The sequence below is a fragment of the Bubalus bubalis genome, chromosome 13, assembly GCF_019923935.1.
Source record: "Bubalus bubalis isolate 160015118507 breed Murrah chromosome 13, NDDB_SH_1, whole genome shotgun sequence".
NCBI lineage: Eukaryota > Metazoa > Chordata > Mammalia > Artiodactyla > Bovidae > Bubalus > Bubalus bubalis.
The window spans coordinates 80,887,261-80,910,284 of record NC_059169.1 but is presented as its reverse complement, the minus strand read 5'-3'; positions in this window follow the sequence as shown (position 1 = coordinate 80,910,284).

Below are 23,024 nucleotides of genomic sequence, written 5' to 3'. Positions count from 1 at the left end.
GCACCAGCCCCAAGCATCCAGTATCGTGCATCGAACCTGGACTGGCGACTCGTTTCATACATGATATTTTACATGTTTCAATGCCATTCTCCCAAATCTTCCCACCCTCTCCCTCTCTCACAGAGTCCATAAGACTGTTCTATACATCAGTGTCTCTTTTGCTGTCTCGTACACAGGGTTATTGTTACCATCTTTCTAAATTCCATATATATGTGTTGGTATACTGTATTGGTGTTTTTCTTTCTGGCTTACTTCACTCTGTATAATAGGTTCCAGTTTCATCCACCTCATTAGAACTGATTCAAAGGTATTCTTTTTAATGGCTGAGTAATACTCCATTGTGTATATGTACCACAGCTTTCTTATCCATTCATCTGCTGATGGACATCTAGGTTGCTTCCATGTCCTGGCTATTATAAACAGTGCTGCGATGAACATTGGTGTACATGTGTCTCTTTCCCTTCTGGTTTCCTCAGTGTATATGCCCAGCAGTGGGATTGCTGGGTCATAAGGCAGTTCTATTTCCAGTTTTTTAAGGAATCTCCACACTGTTCTCCATAGTGGCTGTAGTAGTTTGCATTCCCACCAACAGTGTAAGAGGGTTCCCTTTCTTTTACTTTTTTTGATGATCCATCAGATGTTGGCAATTTGATCTCTGGTTCTTCTGCCTTTTCTAAAACCAGCTTGATCATCTCAAAGTTCACAGTTTATGCACTGCTGAAGCCTGGCTTGGAGAATGTTGAGCATTACTTTACTAGCATGTGAGATGAGTGCAATTGTGCGGTAGTTTGAGCATTCTTTGGCATTGCCTTTCTTTGGGATTGGAATGAAAACTGACCTTTTCCAGTCCTGTGGCCACTGCTGAGTTTTCCAAATTTGCTGGCATATAGAGTGCAGCACTTTCACAGCATCATCTTTGAGGATTTGAAATAGCTCAACTGGAATTCCATCACCTTCACTAGCTTTGTTCATAGTGATGCTTTCTAAGGCCCACTTGACTTCACATTCCAGGATGTCTGACTCTAGGTGAGTGATCACACCATCATTATTATTTGGGTCATGAAGATCCTTTTTGTATAGTTCTTCTGTGTATTCTTGCCACCTCTTTTTAATATATTCTGCTTCTGTTAGGTCCCTACCATTTCTGTCCTTTATTGAACCCATCTTTGCATGAAATTTTCTGTTGGTATCTCTAATTTTCTTGAAGTGATCTCTAGTCTTTCCCATTCTATTGTTTTCTTCTATTTCTTTGCATTGATCACTGAGGAAGGCTTTCTTATCTCTCCTTGCTATTCTTTGGAACCTGATAATTATAATTTTGATGTGCACCCCAGGGGAAGTGTACTCAGGTTTTCCTACTCCATCATCTTGGCTAATGCTTTGAATATGCATTATCAATCCATCATTGACATTGAATCAGAAATTTATATTTCCTTTACTCCAGTCATGTTTTCTTAATTGTAAAGAGTGCTGATTCTGATCTCTCAATCTAATAACAGCTTTTCACATAAAAATGCTATATTTCAATCTATACTAAAGTCATAATATGTGTAACAAGAAGTATCTTTGGGCAATTATATTTTACTTTATCTTTTTTTAATTTCAGAACATAATACAATTTTTATTATAAAAATTAATGTTGACATCACTGTTGAGTACAATTATGTTCCATAGAAAGCATGGTTTGATTCACTAAATGAACACTGAGATGCATTTTCGGGGGACATGCAGATAAGGCATGTATATATTCTTGTGTTATTAATTTCTTTAAAGCACAATTCAAGAGCTTAATACATTCTTTGAATTTTTTGAATTATAAGAATGGACTGTAAATCCATAGGTAAGTGTACTATATGTCTCTCATAATTCAGTTTGATAATTTCAGAAAATTATCTTCAAGAACAATGTTATTTATGATGGTGAAAGAATATGAAGAAATCTACATCTCAAGAAAAGAAAACTGAACCTAGTTAAAGATAAAAAAGAAAAATAAAACTCACAAAATTATTGGCTTTACCCAAAACTTCATGATGAAATAGAGAGATTTCATTCCAGGCTATTAACAAACAAGACTGCTTTTTTTAACTTTATATTTGATATCAGGATATAATTGATTAACAATGTTGTGATGGTTGCAGGTGAACAGCAAAGGGACTTAGCCATATATATACATGAATCTATTCTCCCCGAAATTCCCCTCCCATCCAGGCTGCCACATAACATTGAGCAGAGTTCCCTGTGCTATACAGCATGTCCTTGTTGGTTATCCATTAAAAACACAGCAGTGTGTACATGTCCATCCCAAACTCCCTAACTCCCCCTTCCCTGGATCCTTCTCTCTGGCAATCATAGACTTTCTAAGTCTGTGAGTCTCTTTCTGTTTTGAAGTAAGTTCATTTGTATAATTTATTTTTAGATTCCATATATAAAGGATAAGACTCAAGTTTAATTCTGAGAATACAGAGCAGAGATATCATAGTCAAGAATAAGATGTTATTCAAGAAGGCTGTAGAGATTAAAAAAAAACGCAGATAAGGTTCAATGCTATTAAAGTGTAAAGTGTAAGCTGCTTAGCCATGTCTGATTCTTTGCAACACTATGGACAATAGACTGCCAGACTCCTCAGTCCATGGAATTTTCCCTATGAGATACTGGAGTGGGTTGCTATTTCCTCCTCTAGGGGATATTTCCTACCCAGGGATTGAACCCACATCTCCTGCATTGCAGGTAGATTACCATCTGAGCTGCCAGGGAAGCCACTTGGACAAAAGGGAGAGAGTAGGACTGATCTTTGCTGATCAGTGAAAATTTCTGGTAAAAACACGTTGCTTCTTTCCGACCCTAAACAAAAGAAACACAAAGAATATATAAATTGCTTTCTGAGAATATAGACAAGACCCAGAATTCAGTTTTGAAGCATGATCAACTACAATAAGTGACACTTTCTGCCCCACCCCTGCCTCCACTAAATATCAGTAACAATTTAGGAAACTTCATCTTGACATCTATGGACAATCCAGGCATAGAATAAATGCCAGCCAACAATATATGTATTTTACTTCTGTTTGGAAATGTTTAGAAATAGATGAACATCTGACTACAAGATCATGAAGGGTAACTAAGCTGGTGATCCACCCCTAATCAAGGATAGGAGACATCTAAGTCATCAAGAGGAAGCATTTCATCATTAGAAGGAGTGTATGAAATAGAATAGAAATTACTGTTTAGTTTTGTGTCAAAAGAGTAACTTTATTGTTCTATTTATTCATGCAAAGTCATGGAACTCTTTAATAAATTTCAAAACCATGGCTCAAAGATGATCAGGAGGACAGAGGAACAACCTTGGAGAACAAAGAATATAACATCAGAAATGAAGGGGAGAAAAAATATATATTGTAAATATACAACACATAATAAATATTATAAATATTTCTGATAGGGTAAAGATTAGGCTAAAATAAATAAAATATTGGACACCAAACTTTTGAAGTATGGAAGTTATTTCTTGGAATTAAAGTTTGTAGTATTTTATAGTTAAGCTTTGTCCTGCAGGTACAAAATGATTTTATGTAATCTTATTTTACTGGATCCTCCCTTTGATTCTTTGAAAGAGATAATATCATTGACAATAGTATTGTGAAAATAATAAAACTGAATATCAGAGAGTGTTATTGAATTTGTCCTGAGTGTATGACCCTCAAACAAGATCCATTGCTTTAAACCCCCAGAGTTTTGCTCCAAAAATGACCTGCCTATTAACAATAAGTGCATATGGAGTTAGAATTGAAATGGGCTGAGAAATCATTACAGTGGGAAAAAAATGGAGCCCAGGGAAATTAAGCAATTTGTCTAAATTTATATATCAAGTTATTGTCAGACTTCAGATTAGGACTTAACTGAATTCTACTTCCATAGTAGCTTTAGGGCAAATAAAATAAAAAGTTTCTTTATAAGTTAATAGCAAAGTTAGAATTCATTTAACTAAAAAAAAGATCTGTCTATCTATCTATCTATCTGGTTTATGAATGACCAAGTCAGTAGTGTAATAAAAGATATAAGAAATATCTTATCATAGTACCATCCTAATGGTTTAATGCTGATCTTGAAAAGGGCAAATGTTTCATGAAATATATGCATTCTGTACATGTTAAAAAGTACTTTGTTGGATAGCACATGTGGCATTTATTATAGTAAATAAATGGGATGAATTCAAATAAAGTTTATTAGTTAGATATAAAGGACAATTTAAAATTAAATTACTTATGTATGCTAAAATTTCAAAAATAAATAATGAAATACTGCTTTGTTAAGAAGTCTTACAATTGGCTAATTGGCATATATGAGAGAGATTCAGAGATACAGGAAACCAAGCAATAATTTGTTTATAAAATCTCTGGTGAATATTCTTGTCAACAGGAATACCTATCGTGTACAAGGTCATGATATAGCTTCTATTAGGTTAAATGCACCAATTAGTGTTTTCTTTCAAATTGACCTACAGAGAAATATAATCAGAAAGCAGAAATTTTAGCAAGCTGGAGGTTATAAGATTGTGTTAAATGACGATGTTTTGTTCTTATTTTTTTCTTGCCCTCACCCACCCCTTCCACCAACTAACTGTTCAGCTTCCTGCCAAGTGTTTTTCCTTTGTTTGGTTTGATTTTCTGAAAAATGTAACATTTTATAATTTCTTCTGGGGGGTAGCTTGCATCTAAGACCTGATGTTTTATACCAGGGTACTAAAGAGACCTTTATTAAAAAAAAAAAAAAAAGTCTGCCTTCTGTTTCACACTTCATCCCTGAAGGTGGATGTCAGGAGTGGGAGGGCAAACTTTCTAAACGGTGACTTCAGAAGGGCAATCTAACCATGGGCAGCCTGGGCCCTCACTCTGTGAGTCTCAGGAATAGATAAGGAAGGTAAAAATATATTGAACAAGATATAAATGGAAAGGCTCATTTTTCTCATGTGACTAAGGTCTTTGAACATGGTATGTCATACAAGAGCTTTGATCTTGATAGTTTCTAAAGGTTTAAAATGGGTCATGTGACTGAGCTTGCCTCATGTGAGTGCCTCATTTATTATTGGTATTTAGGCAAATGGCTGTAAGTCATAGATCACATGCAATATTGACCTTCTCAGTCACTAAGCTTATGCCAGCTTTGTTTATTGGAAGTACTGGAATTCACCGAAGAGAGGAATGTACACGCAGGTCCTACTGTGAAGTTGCAGGATTCAGCCAAGATGTGGGGCCATGTGTGCCTCAAGAAAATGTATAGAGGATCCCTTGACCATTGACAGGGGTGAATTTTTTGGCTAAGTAAGGTGCCTCAGCAGATGGTAGCTTACTTAGCTTTGGACAGCAAAATGTGTACATCTGCATAGATGGTCATGACCACATTATGGGAGATTTAAGATGCAACTTTCAACTTTACAAGGTTGATTTTACAGAACCAGGCATAAACATTACTATGTGAGATGGGGAAGTGAATTACTGTGGCAGATAGTAGGTTGGGAAGGGGGCTTCCCCAGGTGGCGCATTGGTAAAGAACCCGCCTGTCGAGGCAGGAGATGCAAGAGATGTGGGTTTGATGCCTGGTCAGGAAGATCTCCTGGTAAAGGAAGTGGCAACCTTCTTCAGTACTCTTGCCTGAAAATCCCATGGACAGAGAAGCCTGGGTGACTACAATCCACAGGGGTCACAAAAGAGTTGGACACGACTGAGAGACTAAACAACAGCAGGTTGGGAAGATCTTGATGTACAGTGGCAGCTGAAACCAGGGAAAATGGTTTTCAGTAGACATGTCTTTTGGGCATTGCAGTGTGGCACAATATTTCTATCTTCAAGTATTTGGGCACATGTGTTCAATGGGTTTTACAAGCAGGCTCAAGTTGACTCTGCATTTGTTTACAGAGAGAAATAACTGCCTCAGAAGGTGAGGTTTCTTAGATATAATATATGTCATAGCAAAAAGTAATGTTGCAGTCCAAATCACCTTTAAACCCAGGGAACAGGTAATTCTACTTATAGCCCACAATCCAGCCCTTCACAAGATACACACAAGCATATTCAGGTCCTCAGAATATCCTGACCAAATTGCCCTGTACCTACTTTTAAGGAGTGCACAGTCTTTCCTTAAACCCTTCTTCCAGAAAGTTCAAGGTGACAGATACACATATTCTTAAATCTAAGGCATAACCCAGTGGTAAATGCAAATTGGTACTGGAATAAAAGGCAGATTGTTGGATGGACAGAGGAAAGTTTGAAAGGTAAGAAGCTGGCTTGGTCTGTAGCCCATGTTTTGGTTTACATTCCTTGAATTCAGAGAAATTCACATCTGTGACTTAACTTTCCACTTTAATTTCCTTTGAAGAACATAAAATATGACATTCTTAGGGTACAACCTGAGGTGGGTCATGGAGGTGCACACGATCAGGGAAAATTGAGAAGCTCAAACTTGTGGGACGAGAAGAAGCCTTAGAGAAATGGTATGTGAAATTATTCTTGTACTCTTCTCCCAGACCCTGTGAATATTAGGAATGGGACTGAAAACAGCCCTCAGTTAGCCTAAGACTATAAATGCCTACAAAGAGGAGTTATTCAATGTTACATGAGTAGATAAAGTACATATTCAATGCTTTGAAGAAATGTCAGAGACTACCTGGAAATTAAGACGTTTAGAAGGTTGCAATGAACTGAATTATTTGTATGCTCCCCATATTCTCACTCCAAGGTGATGGTATTAGGAGGTGGGGCCTTTCAGAGGTAATTAGGCCACAAGGGTGCATCCTTCATGAATGAGATTAGTGCCCTTATCACAGGGACCCCAGAGAACTCTCCCACTGTCTTTTTCCATCGTATGAATATACAAGAAGACCTGATAACCAGCAATCCTGAAGGCATTTACCAGAACTGACCATGCTGTCACTCAGATGAACTCCCAGGATCCAAAACTTTAAGAAATAAATTTCTGTTTACAAGCCACCCAATCAATGGCACTTTTTTTTAAAGCAGCCAGACTAACTAAGACAGAAGGATTGAATAAGAAAAAAAAATAATAATAAATAGTTACCACAAATAAATTTGTTTTAATAAGGCGTTGCCATTGTCACTGTCTCAATGCCACTCTCAAAGAGAAGGCAGTGGGTATAGGTGCATGTCTTCTCAGATATGGTAATTACAAAATGGCAAAATTAGCATCTTGCTGAGAGAGATGTTTCCAAAGTTTTAGGGGACTTTAGTGTACAGGTTATCAATTCTGAGCCAGTGGCATATATTCAATAGTATCCTGACAAGACTAAAGCCAAGAATATTTTCACGATTTATGCCCTACCTGCTCACACACCACTGAGTCACTGACATCTTACTCTGGGTTCTAGGAATATAATTTTTATCCAAATTTCTGTGGATTGTTTTCTAAATGTTGAGGGTGTTCAGTCCAGTGCTGTAGTAAATGTCTATGCTTTTAAAACTCCTTTTACTCATAACAAGTGAAGCAAAGTATCTAATTGATTGAATAAAATCCCTTATACCCTGAACAAACTAACAAACTACCCCCAACCAGGCATTTAGTACCCCTCTACTGGATATAGCACACAAACAAATTGGAAAAATAGATCTTGAAATTTGCTTTGCTGAAACTGGTTTCAGATTTTGTGTCCAAATATTGTACATTTTTTTAACTTTATTTTTTCTTGAGAAGTTATTGATGGAAAAAAGAAAAAAAACCTCAGATATTTGGAACACTTTTGCTTCATGTATATATGTTTCCATTTTTCTTCTAAATTTCAGTAGCTATGTACTAGGCATAATTTAGTATGGAGAATAAAATAGGAAATTATTTTCAAATTTGCATACATAATGACTTGGGAATTTATTAATACACTCCTCTTTTCAGCATTTTTGAAATCTTAACACCTATTTATGTACAGGATTTCAACAAAAAACTAAATGAATAGGGGTTGATATTGAGGACTGATTTATGAAGGTGGAATCAAGTCTGCCTTGATAGAATTTTGGAATTCAAAAATGATGAATGATAAATCTGATTGGCCACAAACTCAACATTCAAACCTGATTTATTAGAAAATCCATTTTGTTTCATGACATAAACCATTTTGACTAAAAAAAAAAAAACGCAAAGTGAAATTCTGACCTAAGTTTTATTTGGGACAAAATGAGGATTATAGCCTAGGAGACAGCATTTCAGATAGCTCTGAGAAACTGCTCCAAAGAGGTGACAGGAAGGTCAATATATATGCAGTTTTGGTGAAGGGGGTACATGCAGTCAAGCCCATATTTTTGGAGAAAGCTGCTGTTAGCCTCATGAAGGTTGCTGCTAGTCATTAGAAAGTCTCTGTTAATGATTTTAGTGCCTTTCTAGAATTGAAGAGATGGAAGAATTGGGCTTATAAAATCTTCTCCTGAAAATATCTGTTGGAAGACCTGTTCTGTGTTTCCTCAAACACAGAGTGCCTCATTCCTGATTTCCACCTTGAACTCCTTTCACGGTGTGTCGAAGATCAGTGTTTGCAGGAGTTTCTTGTGACTCAGTCATTGTCGCAGTAGACGAAAAGTGCCAATTTTTAGTTGGCAGTCATATATGCCAATATTATCTTTATTGGTAATAAAGGTTATATTTTACCCAAATTTGAGGTATTCCAGTCTTTATTTCTCAGTTTGTTGGAAAGGACTCTGATCTAAAAGGCTGAAAAAAGAAGTACTCAAGTTACAATGTCATTATTGCTGGTATTTTTATTAAACTCATCAAACTTTTTATTCCAAACTAAATTTAAATTTTAGAAAATTATTAATAATAAAGTAGCTAACTCCCAGATCCACTCATTCACTTCATCTAAGTTTAGTATTTTGCCACATTTTGTCATTGTATTCTTGGTTTTGTTGACTGAAAAAAAAAATGTAGAACCTAAGTGTTGAGAAGTGTGTTTATTTGGCAGGCTTTTGAGGACTTCAAATCAGGGACATGGTCTCTCAGAATAGTTCTGAGGAACTACTCTGAAGGGGTAAAGAAAAGAGCCAGGATCTACAGGAGTTTTGCAACAAAGACCAAGTAGTCGGAACATAAAAGCTATTGTTAATTAAAGAAAACCAGACATCATGTTAGTGAATTTAGAGCCTTTCTGTGTATGGAAAGATCCAAGAGTCTGGGGTCCTTGACATCATTCCTTCGCTTTGCACGTCAGTTTTCTAAGGCCAGTATCCTTTGCTTTCCCATCCCGAGTGCCCTTAGAGTGCACCGCTTTGGGTGTAGTGGCTGATGGAATGAAGGCCAGAACATCCTTTGCTCACTGATATGGCAGAGAGCATTCCTAGTTCACAGTCTCTCTATCTTTCTCTCTTGCTCTGTGAACATATCTGTACTGTAAAATATATGACATACAAATAATCCTACTAAAACGGAACAATTTTTGTTTTCTTTGTTAGATCAAATTGTACAGTTCAAGCATTGTGTCAAAAAGTTACTTGGCTTAGATTATGTTCCATTTTCAGTATGGTTACATAATTCATTTGAAATGGGTTTGGGTTCATTTGTTTCTATTTACATTAAATTTTAAGGCTTTTTATCCCCCCTATCTCTGTTGATTAATTTATTTTATGTGGGACAGTACACATTCCTTAAAGTCAAAAAGATAAGAAAAGTAATACTTCAAAAAATTATTTGTTCCCTCTTTCATTCCATTCTCTTCTACTAAACTGGAAATCAGTTTCATTAATTTTGGTTTATTCCCTCTTTGTATCTTTTTGCAAATATATATAGTCATACACAAAACACATACATTATTTTATTTCCCTTAATATTTTACACAGAGAACCACATTGCATTTTTTTTTAATTGGATTTTTTTTGGATTTCATTTAACGAAATATGCTGGGAAACTTCCTATAGAAGCTCACATAAATTTTCCTCATTCTTTATTAGGGCTTCCCATGTGGCTCAGTGGTTAAAAAAAAAAATAAAATCCATATGCCAATGCAGGACACATGGATTCAATCCCTGGGTCAGGGAGATCCCCTGGAGAAGGAAATGGCAACTCACTCCAGTATCCTTGCTTGGGAAATCCCATGAACAGAGAAGCCTGGTGAGCTACAGTCTATTGGCTTGCAAAAGAGTTGGACACAACTTAGTGGTTAAACAGCAACAACAACATTCTTTCTTATATATGCATAGTACAGCATTGCATATGTTTCCTTAAGCTTTAGTGTCAGCCAATCTCATTAGTTTGATACTTTAGGTAGCTCCCATTATTTTGTAATTGAAAAAATATCAGCAACAACACTACTTTGTTATATTTTTCCAATGTCATAATTTATTTTAATGGAAGATAAAGAGAACAATCATTTAACCAACACAAAAGTTACTACTTTCTGTTACATTTAGAAAGAAGATCATGTGAACTGTACAATTATTCTTCTTTTATGATAAATAAATCTATTTTATAACTAGACATTCATGTAAAAGTACTTTATATGAAATTATACAAAATTGAATGTGATAATTTACCATGAACAATGAGTAGAATGAATGTGTGTGTGTGTGTCAGCATATCACAGAAACGTGGAATATGAATGCCTGTTTCACACATTTACATCTGAAATTGCAAATGTGCTCAGGTTGTTGAAGGATTTTATTCACTTAATTAATTAGGTAGATATTATTTTGTAAGTGATTATGTTGTATATCACTGTCCTGGGCTCTTAAATCCTTAAAATTTGGTGTGCATGTTTTATTATTTAGTTTATAGTCTTGTGACTTTAAATTGAAAAATTCAGTTGAAATCTCTTTTAATATGAGACAATGGCCATGAAGTGATAATGTCATACAAAGTCTTTCCTTTTTACTTTTCAGGTATTTCATGAAGCTTAACATAAGCTGGTTTATTCTTACTTTTACCTTTATTATATAACCAAATAAGTCAGGAGGAAGATTATTATAAATGTATAGAAACATGTTCATGGCATAATTTATCTCCACTATCATTATTACATAGTTTCCAATACTTGTCATGAAAAAAGCTGTAGGAAAAAATTGATGCTTATCTTATTCATCTACATACGTGATTACTATAAGTACTTTAGGGGTTAAATTGTTAACAATTTTGTAGTAAAATAGTTGCCTTGAAGTCCAGAAATTACAATTTAATTATTTTTCTTAAAAGATTGTTAAAAAAATACTCATGAAAAAATAATAAAGATACTTGCAACTGAACAGTATTTTAATAATCAAGTTATTTTCCTATAACAGGCATGTCCTATTGTGTTCATTATGTGGCATTTTTTGTGTTAAATACTCTATTTATTTAATTCTCATAAGTATCTGATGCGAAGTTTGCCTCAGACAGTTCTGCAGTTCTGATTTACATATATTATCACAATGTGTGTGTGAGCCAAAGAGAGAATGAAAGTGTTAAAATAAATAAATCAATTAGAAAATCCAGTAGCATTTGTTCTTACAGTTGAATGAAAAAAAAGTTCAAGATAGGCTGCAAAACTAGAAAAATACTCTCAGAGTATGTTCAGTTTAAAATACCCATGCAACCAGAAAATACTGATAAAAATTTTGATGCAGTGTAAATTATATGGAAAATAGAAGATGATCCAGGGAGAAAGGCTATCAAACAGATCTTTATATGATGGTATATGTGATGGGGTCACTTATCATCTGGATATTAATTCAAGTTTATATTAATTCAGTGGTAGATAATGTACAGAAAGAATATTTGAGCTTTGATAATATTTGGATAAAAAATAAGAATTCAAGAAAAAGTTTATAAATCAATGACCTGACATATGTCTCCAATATATGTGAAAACAATAGATTAAAAAATAAAATAAATCTCATCATATATATCTTATACTATAGGAATAAGAGTCAAATAGAAACCTAAAGACAAATCCAAATTTAATAAATGTTGGTCTCAGAATAAAAAATACAATTAACAATAAAAATATTATAGTATGTTACATGATGTTCACAATTGTTCTTTAAAATTGTAGTGAAGTAAAATTTAATAATGCTGTCTTTGTACACATCCTTAAATGCTTCTGAAAATATCTGGTTATATGCAAGAGTAAAACCACTCCAACCCTTTCAATGATACAGTGGCCTTAAAATGAGAAATGATTCATATTACTAATTGCTTAATGTGTGTCAGAGACTGTGCAAAGAAGATCTTTTCCCACAGTTTCCCATTAAACCCTTTAACATTCTATGCAGCAAATACAATTAGTCCCCTAATTTTCCAGATAAGGAAACTGAGATACAATTTGTTTCAAGTTAGTGATAGAGCAGATATTGAAAATATAAACAGTCTGATTCCAGAGATCAGTAAGATTAATCTTGATTTACTTTTTAGTTAGTTTGTTTTGAGTTTTTGCTTCCTTTATATTTTCTTCTGAATCCTTCAGGTCTTATGGAGAAATAGTTAAGGGGAATAAAAAGAAACACCCTCAATATTCTTGAATCACAAAATGAAAATTTATAAATTATAGGCAGTGAGAAATGATTGGTGAATTTTGGATAAGTAATGTGACAATAAACAAAAGATGAATCAACTATCAGAATGTATTAAAGAGAGATCAAGATTGCAAAGATGAGTGAACAAGAAAAGTATTTTAATAATCTTATACACAACAAAAATTAAATAAAGATGCTGATAACAGAAACGTTATGGACACAAATTGAGCAAGAATTATGAGAGTAGATTTTGGAAGGGTTAGAAATTGATACTGGGCAGTCATCTAAATGAGAGATCTTCAAAATAGGATGATGAAAATATGCAACTGTAATAGTGATATAAACCAGTAATATTTGAAAATTATTTCATCTAAATAAGGGTAATATGAGGTCATAGAAACTACTAAAGCAAACAAACAAACAAAACTTTTTTTGAGTAAAAAGAATAAACCTGAGAACGGACTTTAGGGAAAAACTATTACTTATAGGATCTGTGGACTACTCAGAGGAAGTATAAAAGAGTTTCAAAAAGGTACAAAGAAAGAACATTACACATAAGAAAACAATAAAAATATATGAAATTCTTGGAACAAAAAATAATAGTTTATGAAAGAAGAGAAGGTACAACATAAGATTAGAGATAATTCAGTGAGATGGATAATTTGCTGTTAATGCTTTAATCAGTTATTTAGAGATTTTAGTATAGACATTGCATCATATATATAAATATGGTAGAGAGTCATGAATCAATGCAATAAAATGTATAACTAATCACTTTTTATTAATGTGGAGTGCACTAAAATTTGATTTTTAAGCTGAAACAATAAAAAAACATTGTATGCAATTTTAAATGGGAAGATAACCTATTACATATATTTGATATCCTTGGGATTCAAACTCAAGGTAGGAAACTTTAGCTTGAAAAGGAATAAAGTGAATAATTCCCTCTTAGATACAGGGGTGGGAAATGCAGAAACAAGGCTGTGAAAGCAAATAGAAATCATTTTAAGATAGAGATAAGGGAGTTAAGGAAATGATATCAGCAACTTAGATCTCAGGAAAAATAAGAGGTGAGAGAACCTACAAAGTAGAGAAGACTAAGGAGACATTGTGAAAACTCTGTAGTGATAAGTTCCCAATAAATCAATATAAGATGAATACAAGAAACATAGGAATGAAGGGATATAAATTACTTTATGATTGCTTTCTTAATTGGAAGTTAACTGCTTTACAATGTTGTGGTATTCTCTACCATATAGTAAAGCTAATCAGTCATCAGTTCAGTTCAGTTCAGTTCAAAAACTCAGTCCATCGAGTCAGTGAAGCCAGTCACCCTTCTCATCCTCTGTTGTCCCCTTTTCCTCTCATATTCAATCTTTCCCAGCATCAGGGTCTTTACCAATGAGTCAGTTCTTTGCATCAGGTGGCCAAAGTATTGGAGTTTCAGCTTCAGCGTCAGTCCTTCCAACAAATATTCAGGATTGATTTCCTTTAGGAATGACTGGTTGGATCTCCTTGCAGTCCAAGGGACTCTCAAGAGATTCTCCAACATCAGGGTTCAAAAGCATCAATTCTTCCATGATCAGTTTTCTTTGTAGTCCAACTCTTATATCCATACATGACTACTGGAAAAACATAGCTTTTACTAGACAGATGTTTGTTGCAAAGTACTGTCTCTGCTTTTTAATATGCTCTCTAAGTTGGTCATAGCTTTTCTTCCAAGGGGCAAGCAACTTTTAATTTCATGGCTTTGGTCTCCAACTGCAGTGATTTTGAAGCCTAAAAAATAAAGCCTCCCACTCTTTCCCCATCTATTTGTCATGAAGTGATGGGACCAGATGCCATGATCTTATATTTTTCTGAATGTTGAGTTTTAAGCCAGTCTTTTTCATGCTCCTCTTTCATCTTCATCAAGAAGGTCTTTAGTTCTTCTTCACTTTCTGCCATAAGGGTGATATCATCTGCATATCTGAGGTTATTGATATATCTCCCACTAATTTTGATCCCATCTTGTGCTACATACATCCCTGCACTTCACATGATGTACTCTGAATATGAGTTAAATAAACAGGGTGACAATATACAGCCTCAAAATACTCCTTTTCTGACTTGGCCCGTCTGTTGTTTCATGTCCAGTTCTAACTGATGCTTCCTGACCTGCATACAGATTTCTCAGGAGGCAAGTCAGGTGGTCTGGTATTCCCAACTCTAAGATTTTTCTGCAGCTGGTCATGATCCACACAGTCTAAGGCTTTGGCATATTCAATAAAGCAGAAGTAGGTGTTTTGGGGGGAACTTTCTTGCTTTTTCGATGATCCAATGGATGCTGGCAACTTGATCTCTAGTTCCTCCACCTTTTCTAAATCCAGCTTGAACATCTGGAAGTCACAGTTCATGTATTGTTGAAGCCTGACATGGAGACTTTTGAGCATTACTTAGCTAGCATGTGATATGAGAGCGATTGTGCATAATTTGAATATTCTTTAGCATTGCCTTTCTTTGGGATTGGAATGAAAACTGACATTTTCCAGTCCTATGGCCACTCCTGAGTTTTCTAATTTTGCTGGCATATTGAGTACAGCACTTTCAAAGCATCATCTTTGAGGATTTAAAATAGCTCAACTGCAATTCCATCGCCTCCTCTTGCTTTTTTCATAGAGATAATTCCTAAGGCCCATTTGACATCGCATTCCAAGATTTCTGGCTCTAGATGAGTGATCACACCATGCTGGTCATCTAGACTATGAAGGTCTTTTTGTGCAGTTCTGTGCATTTTTGCCACCTCTTCTTAATATCTTCTGCTTTCTTGAGTCCATACTATTTCTGTCCTTTATTGTGCCCGTATTTGCATGAAATGTTCCCTTGCTATCTCTTAATTTTCCTAAAGAGATCTCTAGTCTTTCCCATTCTACTGTTTTCCTCTATTTCTTTGCATTGATCACTGAGGAAGGCTTTCTTATCTCTCCTTGCTCGTCTTTGAAATCCTGCATTCAAATGGATATATCTTTCCTTTTTTCCTTTGCCATTTGCTTCTCTTTTCTCAGGTATTTGTAAGGCCTCTTAAGACAACCATTTTGATTTTTTGCATTTCTTTATCTTAGGGATGGTCTTGATCACTGCCTCTTATACAGTGTCATGAACTTCCATCCATAGTTCTTCAGGCCCTCTGTCTATCAGATCTAATCCTTTGAATCTATGTGTCACTTCCATTATATAATCATAAGGGATTTGATTTAGCTCATAACTGGACAGTCTAGTGGTTTTCCCTACTTTCTTCAATTTAAGTTTGAATTTGGCAATAAAGAGTTCATGAGCTGAGCCACAGTCACCTCATAGTCTTATGTTTGCTGACTTATGTATAGAGCTTGTCTTTGGCTGCAAAGAATATAATCAATTTGATTTCAGTATTGACCATCTATCTGGCCATGTTCGTGTGTAGAGTCTTCTCTTGTGTTGTTGGAAGAGGGTGTTTTCTTATGACCAGTGTGTTCTCTTGACATAATTCTGTTAACCTTCGCCCTGCTTCATTCTGTACTCCAATGCCAATTTTGCCTGTTAAACCAGGTATCTCTTGATTTCCTACTTTTTCATTCCAGTTCCCTATAATGAAAAGGATATCTTTTTAGGGTGTTAGTTCTAGAAGGTCTTGTAGGTTTTCATAGAACCATTCAATTTAAGCTTCTTCAGCATTGCTGGTTGGGGCATAGACTTGAATTAGTGTGATATTGAATGGTTTGCCTCGGAAACCAACAGAGATCATTCAGTCATTTTTTAGATTGCATCCAAGTACTGCATTTTGGACTCTTTTGTTGACTTTGAGACCTACTCCACTTTATTTCTTCTAAGGCATTCTTGCCCACAGTAGTAGATATAATGGTCTTCTCAGTTATTTCTCCATTCCAGTCCATTTTAGTTCACAGATTCCTAAAATGTCGATGTTCACTCTTGCCATCTCTTGTTTGACCACTTACAATTTAACTTGATTGGTGGACCTAATATTCCAGGTTCCTATGCAACATTGCTCTTTACTTCCATCACCAGTCATATCCACAACTGGGTTTTGTTTTTATTTGGCTCCATCTCTTCAGTCTTTCTGGAGTTGCTTCTCCACTGATCTCCAGTAGTATATTGGGCAACTACTGACCTGGGGAGTCCATCTTTCAGTGTCCTTTCTTTTTGCCTTTTCATACTGTTCATGGGGTTCTCAAGGCAGGAATGCTGAAGTGGTTTGCCATTCCCTTCTCCAATGGACCACATTTTGTCAGAGCCCTCCACCATGACCCATCCATCTTGGGTGGCCCTACATGGCATGGCTCATAGTTTCATTGAGTTAGAAAAGGATGTGGTCCATGTGATCAATTTGATTAGACTTCTGTGATTGTGGTTATCATTCTGTCTTCCCTCTAATGGAGAAGGCTAAGAGGCTTATGGAAGCTTCCTGATGGGAGAGACTGACTGTGGGGGAAACTGGATCTTGTTCTGATGGCTGGGGTCATGCTCACTAAATCTTTAATCCAATTTTCTGCTGATGGGCTGTGTTCCCTCCTGTTGTTTGGCCTGAGGCCAAACTATGGTGGAGGTAATGAAGATAATGGCGGCCTCCTTCAAAAGGTCCCATGCACACACTGCCACACTCAGTGCCCCTGACCCTACAGCTGGCCACCACCAATCCGTGCCTCTGCCAGATACCCCTGGACACTCCTGGGCAAGTCTGGGTCAGTCTCTTGTGGGGTCACTGCTCCTTTCTCCCAGGTTCTGTTGCACACAAGGTTTTGTTTGTGCCCTCCAGGACTCTGTTTCCCCAGTTCTTTGTAAGTTCCAGCAGCTCTCTGGTGGGGTATGGCGAACCCCTCCAAGAGGGCTTATGCCATACGCATGTCTGCATCCAGAGCCCCTACTCTGCATCAGGCCACTGCTGACCCACACCTCCACAAGAGACACTCAAACACTCAAAAGTAGGTCTGGCTCAGTCTCTGTGGGTTCTCCTGGTGTGGACAAGGTTTCGTTTGAGCCCTCCAAGTATCTCTGGTGGGTATGGGGTTTCATTCTAAATATGATTTAGCTGCTCCTACCATCTTCTTGAGGCTTCTCCTTTGCTCTTGGATGTGAGATATCTTTTTGTGGTGGGATCCACAAAATGTGGGATCCAACATTCTCCTGTCGACTGTTGCTCAGCAGCAAGTTGTAATTTTGGACTTCTCACCTGAGAAGATGAGCACACATCCTACTCCACCAACTTGGATATATCTTACAATCAGTCATAATCATATATGTAGATATAGATATACACACTCACACATACACATATATCCCTTCCCTCTTGAGCCTTCTATTTTATGATCCTTTTCTGGGCCACTCAGTAGCCGTGGTAATGGAGAATAAGTAGAGAAATAGATATTACTTAAGACCAGAGCTCAATCAAGCAAGACATACAGAAATTCTGTTTTGGTGAAATGTTCTATCCATCAGTGTACCGTTGAAGTGGCTAACTCATGAGTTCAAATTTGCTTAGAGGTGAATTAAAATCACAACAGGAAGTTATGGAATGAACAAATGTTCAGTGATTTACACTTTAGCAATAAGATGAGGATGAAAAGTAGTTTGATAGGAAAAAAGGAAAGAATAGTATAAAAGACAAAGGATTATATGAGAGCAGAGAAGGATTTTGACTTTGTGCTAGAAATAGTAACAATGTGGCAGGTCAAGTTTTATAGAAAAAAAAAAAGGTTTTTTAAAAAAGCAAAAAAGAGAATAAAGGGCAAATTCCTAAAATACTCAAAACAATTTTTAAAAATAATTATAAGTGGGAAGAATCATCCTTCATGTGGCTAAGGCCTGACTTATAGAAACCAAGACAGTATGATTTTGGTAGAGGGGCAGACATATGAGTGAATGAAACTTAAAATTCACTCATTAAAATGTAATGTATTTGGTCTGTGAATGATTCTGTCAAAAGAGTGAAAAAGCAAATGGGAGACTGAGAGGAAATATTAATAAATCACATATCTGAAAAAAGCCTTATATATAGAATATGTGAATAATTTTCAAAACTCAAAAATATAAATTTTCCAATTATAAATGGGAAAAATATACATGGAGGTTTCATTGGACAGTATATACGTAAGAAAAATAACCCTGTAAAAGTTGCTCATAACATTAGACATTACATAAATAAAATTAAAACCATCATGAAATATAACTATATATTATCAGAATGGATTTAATGAAAAATAATAATTCCTAATGTAGGCAGTACTGTAGCAAAAACAGATCACTCATACAGTATGGGTGGAAGTGCAGAAAGCATAGATACTCTAGAAGCTAAATCTAACAGCAGTATGTGAAATGAGAACTTCCAGATGTTCAAGCTGGATTTAGAAAAGGCAGAGGAACCAGAGATCAAATTGCCAACATCTGTTGGATAATAGAAAAAACAAAAGAATTCCAGAAAAACATCTACTTCTTCATTGACTACATTAAACCTTTGACTGTGTGAATCACAACAAACTGTGGAAAATTCTTAAAGAGGCAATACCAGACCACTGTACCTGCCTTCTGAGAAATCTGTATGCAAGTCAAGAAGCAACAGTTAGGATTGGACATGGAACAATGGACTGGTTCCAAATCAGGAAAGGAGTATTTCAAGGCTGTATATTGTCACCCTGTTTATTTAACTTATATGCAGAGTACCAGGTTAGATGAAGCACAAGATGGAATCAAAATTGCAGGGAGAAATATCAATAACCTCAGATATGAAGATGACACCACCCTTATGGCAGAAAGCAAAGAGAAACTAGAGAGACTCTCAATGAATGTGAAAGAGGAGAGTGAAAAAAACTGGCTTAAAATTCAATATACAAAAAACTAACAGCATGGAATCTGTTTCCATCACTTGGAGACAAACAGATGGGGAAACAATGGAAACAGTGATAGACTTTATTTTCTTGGGCTCCAAAATCACTGCAGTTGGTGACTGCTATGCAATTCAAAGATGTTTGGTCCTTGGGAAAAAAAGGTATGACCTAACTAGACAGCATATTTAAAAGCAGAGACACTACATTGCTGACAAAAGTTCATCTAGTCAAAGCTAAGATTTTTCCAACAGTCATGTATGGATGTGAGAGTTGAACCATTAACAAGGCTGAGCACCGAAAAATTGATGCTTTTCAATTGTAGTGTTGGAGAAGATTCGAGAGTCCCTTGGACTGCAAGGAGATCCAACCAGTTCATCCTAAAGGAAATCAATTCTGAGTGTTCATTAGGACTGATGTTGAAGCTGAAACTCCAATATTTTGGCCACCTGATGCGAAGAGCTGACTCATTGGAAAAGACTCTGATGCTGGGAAAGATTGAATGTTGGAGGTGAAAGGGACGACAGAGGATGAGATGGTTGGATGGCATCACCAACTCAATGTAAATGAGTTAAAGTAAACTCTGGGAGTTGGTGATGGACAGGGAAGCCTGGCGTGCTGCAGTCCATGGGGTCTCAAAGAGTCGACACAACTGAGCGGCTGAATTGAAGTGTAAAAAAGCCACTCTCAAAAGGATACATATGGAAGAATTCCATGTATGTAACATTTGTAAAACAAATATTTATAAAGAAGCTTGTGAGCTAATGGATGCCAGCATTTGATGGGAAGGTGGAGGGAGTGAATGCAGTTATGAAGAGGTGACAGAAGCGTTTTGTGATTGTATGAGTATTTTGACTGTGGTAGTCATAATGCAAGGCTAGATATAAGCCAAATGCATAGAACAACACACATACACACACACACACACACACAGGAGTGCATATATAAATGGTGTAATTTACTAAGATCTATGCAAGCTTCTAGGTGATCAGTCCCTTCAGTTGTGTCCAACTCTATGCAAGGCTATGGACTGCACCCTGCCAGGCTCCTCTGTCTATGGAATTTTTTTTTTTTTTTAATGTAAGAATACTGGAGTGGATTCCCATGACCTCCTCTATGGCTCTTCTCTACCCGGGGACTGAACCTGCCTCTGTCTCCATCTCCTTCATTGCAGGTGGATTCTTTACCACTGAGCCACATGGGAAGCTTCTATAGATTAAACCAAAGTAAGTCTGTAGATTTTCATATTGCATTATAAGGTGTAAAAAGGGAAGGTGTGAAAATGCTGTATTTTCTGTGCATTTCTTTGCATCCAGCTAAGTGTCTATACTACTTTTATTCAAAATAAAATGTTAAAAATAGAGTGTGAGAACTAAAAAAAAAAAAAAAGATAAGAAAGATTGCAAGCTTTTTTACCAAAGATTGCAAAAAACATGATTTTGCAAGTTGGAGTTTCTTATAAGGGAGGAGATAAGTAGACTTTTTTTTTTTTTTTTTAAGGAATAGGATAAATTTTGGAAGAAAAAAGAGGAAATGAGAGAACTGTTTAATGAAGGAGTCAACAATAGTTTCTTAAATATTTTATTTGGAGCTTAACTATGTTCATTTTTCATTCCAGTATTGTTGGTCAGTCACTAAGTCATGTCCAGCTCTTTGCAACCCCATGGTTTCCAGCACACCAGGTTTCTCTGTCCTTCACTATGTCCTGGAGTTTGCTCAAATTCACATGCACTGAGTTGGTGATGCTATCTGATCATCTCATCCTTTGCCACCCTCTCCTCCTCTTGCCTTCAATCTTTCCAGCATCAGGGCCTTTTCCAGTGAGCAGCTCTTCACATCAGGTGGCCAAATATTGGAGCTTCAGCTTCAGCATCAGTCCTTCCAGTGAATATTCAGGGTTGATTTCCTTTAGAATTGACTGGTTTGATCTCCTTGCTGTCCAAAGACTAAAGAGTCTTCTCCAGCACCACAATTTGAAAGCTTCAATTCTTCAGTATTGAGTCCTCTTTATGGTGTAAGTCTCACATCCGTACATGACTACTGGATAAAACATAGCATTAACTGTATGAATCTTTAATAGGAATAGAGAAAGATAGCCATGATTCCAGAAGATAGTGATTTCAAGGGAAATGAAAATAAAAATATGGACATAGAGTTATGTCTAGGTAAAGAAGACTGGAGAATGGAAAATCATCTTGATAGTAAGTTTAGACCTGAATATGAAATGGCATACTTTACTAAGTAAGGATATGGATTTGTATTACCTTATATAGATGTTCTTCAATTCAGTAAACTCTTTTACTATTCAGTTTGTTAAACTGGGCAGGAAGAAGCACAAGCTGGAATCAAGATTGCCAGGAGAAATATCAATAACCTCAGATATGCAGATGACACAACCCTTATGGCAGAAAGTGAAGAGGAACTCAAAAGCCTCTTAATGAAAGTGAAAGAGGAGAGTGAAAAAAGTTGGCTTAAAGCTCAACATTCAGAAAACAAAGATCATGGCATCTGGTCCCATCACTTCATGGGAAATAGATGGGAAAACAGTGGAAACAGTGTCAGACTTTATTTTTGGAGGCTCCAAAATCACTGCAGATGGTGATTGCAGCCATGAATTTAAAAGATGCTTACTCCTTGGAAGGAAGGTTATGACCAACCTAGATAGCATATTCAAAAGCAGAGACATTACTTTGCCAACAAAGGTCCGTCTAGTCAAGGCTATGGTTTTTCCAGTGGTCATGTATAGATGTGAGAGTTGGACTGTGAAGAAAGCTGAGCGCCGAAGGATTGATGCTTTTGAACTGTGGTGTTGGAGAAGACTCTTGAGAGTCCCTTGGACTGCAAGGAGATCCAACCAGTCCATTCTGAAGCAGATCAGCCCTGGGTTTTCTTTGGAAGGAATAATGCTAAAGCTGAAACTCCAGTACTTTGGACACCTCATGTGAAGAGTTGACTCAATGGAAAAGACTCTGATGCTGGGAGGGATTGGGGGCAGGAAGAGAAGGGGATGACAGAGGATGAGATGGCTGGATGGCATCGCTGACGCGATGGATGTGAGTTTGAGTGAACTCCGGGAGTTGGTAATGGACAGGGAGGCCTGCTGCTGCTGCTGCATCGCTTCAGTCGTGTCCAACTCTGTGTGACCCCACAGACGGCAGCCAACCAGGCTTCTCATCCCTGGGATTCTCCTGGCAAGAACACTGGAGTGGGTTGCCATTTCCTTCTCCAATGCATGAAAGTGAAAAGTGAAAGTGAAGTCACTCAGTCGTGTCCGACTCTAGCGACCCCATGAACTGCAGCCCACCAGGCTCCTCCGTCCATGGGATACTCCAGGCAAAAGTACGGGAGTGGGGTGCCATTGCCTTCTCCTGTCATGCTGCAGTTCATGGGGTCGCAAAGAGTCAGACATGACTGAGCCACTGAACTGAATTGAACTGAAACTGTCTAACAATCCAAGATAAAAGAATGTTGGAAACTCTAACTCCAAACAGTAGCCCCCTATGTTTATTGAAACATTATTTACAACAGCCAAGACAAGGAAACAAAGTAACTGTCCATTGATGGATGAAGGAATAAAGAAAATGTGGTATATACATGCAATAAAATATTATTCAGTGATAACAAAGAAGGAAATCCTGCTACTTGTGACAACATTGATTATCCTTAAAGACTTTATGATAAGTGGACAATCAAGACACAG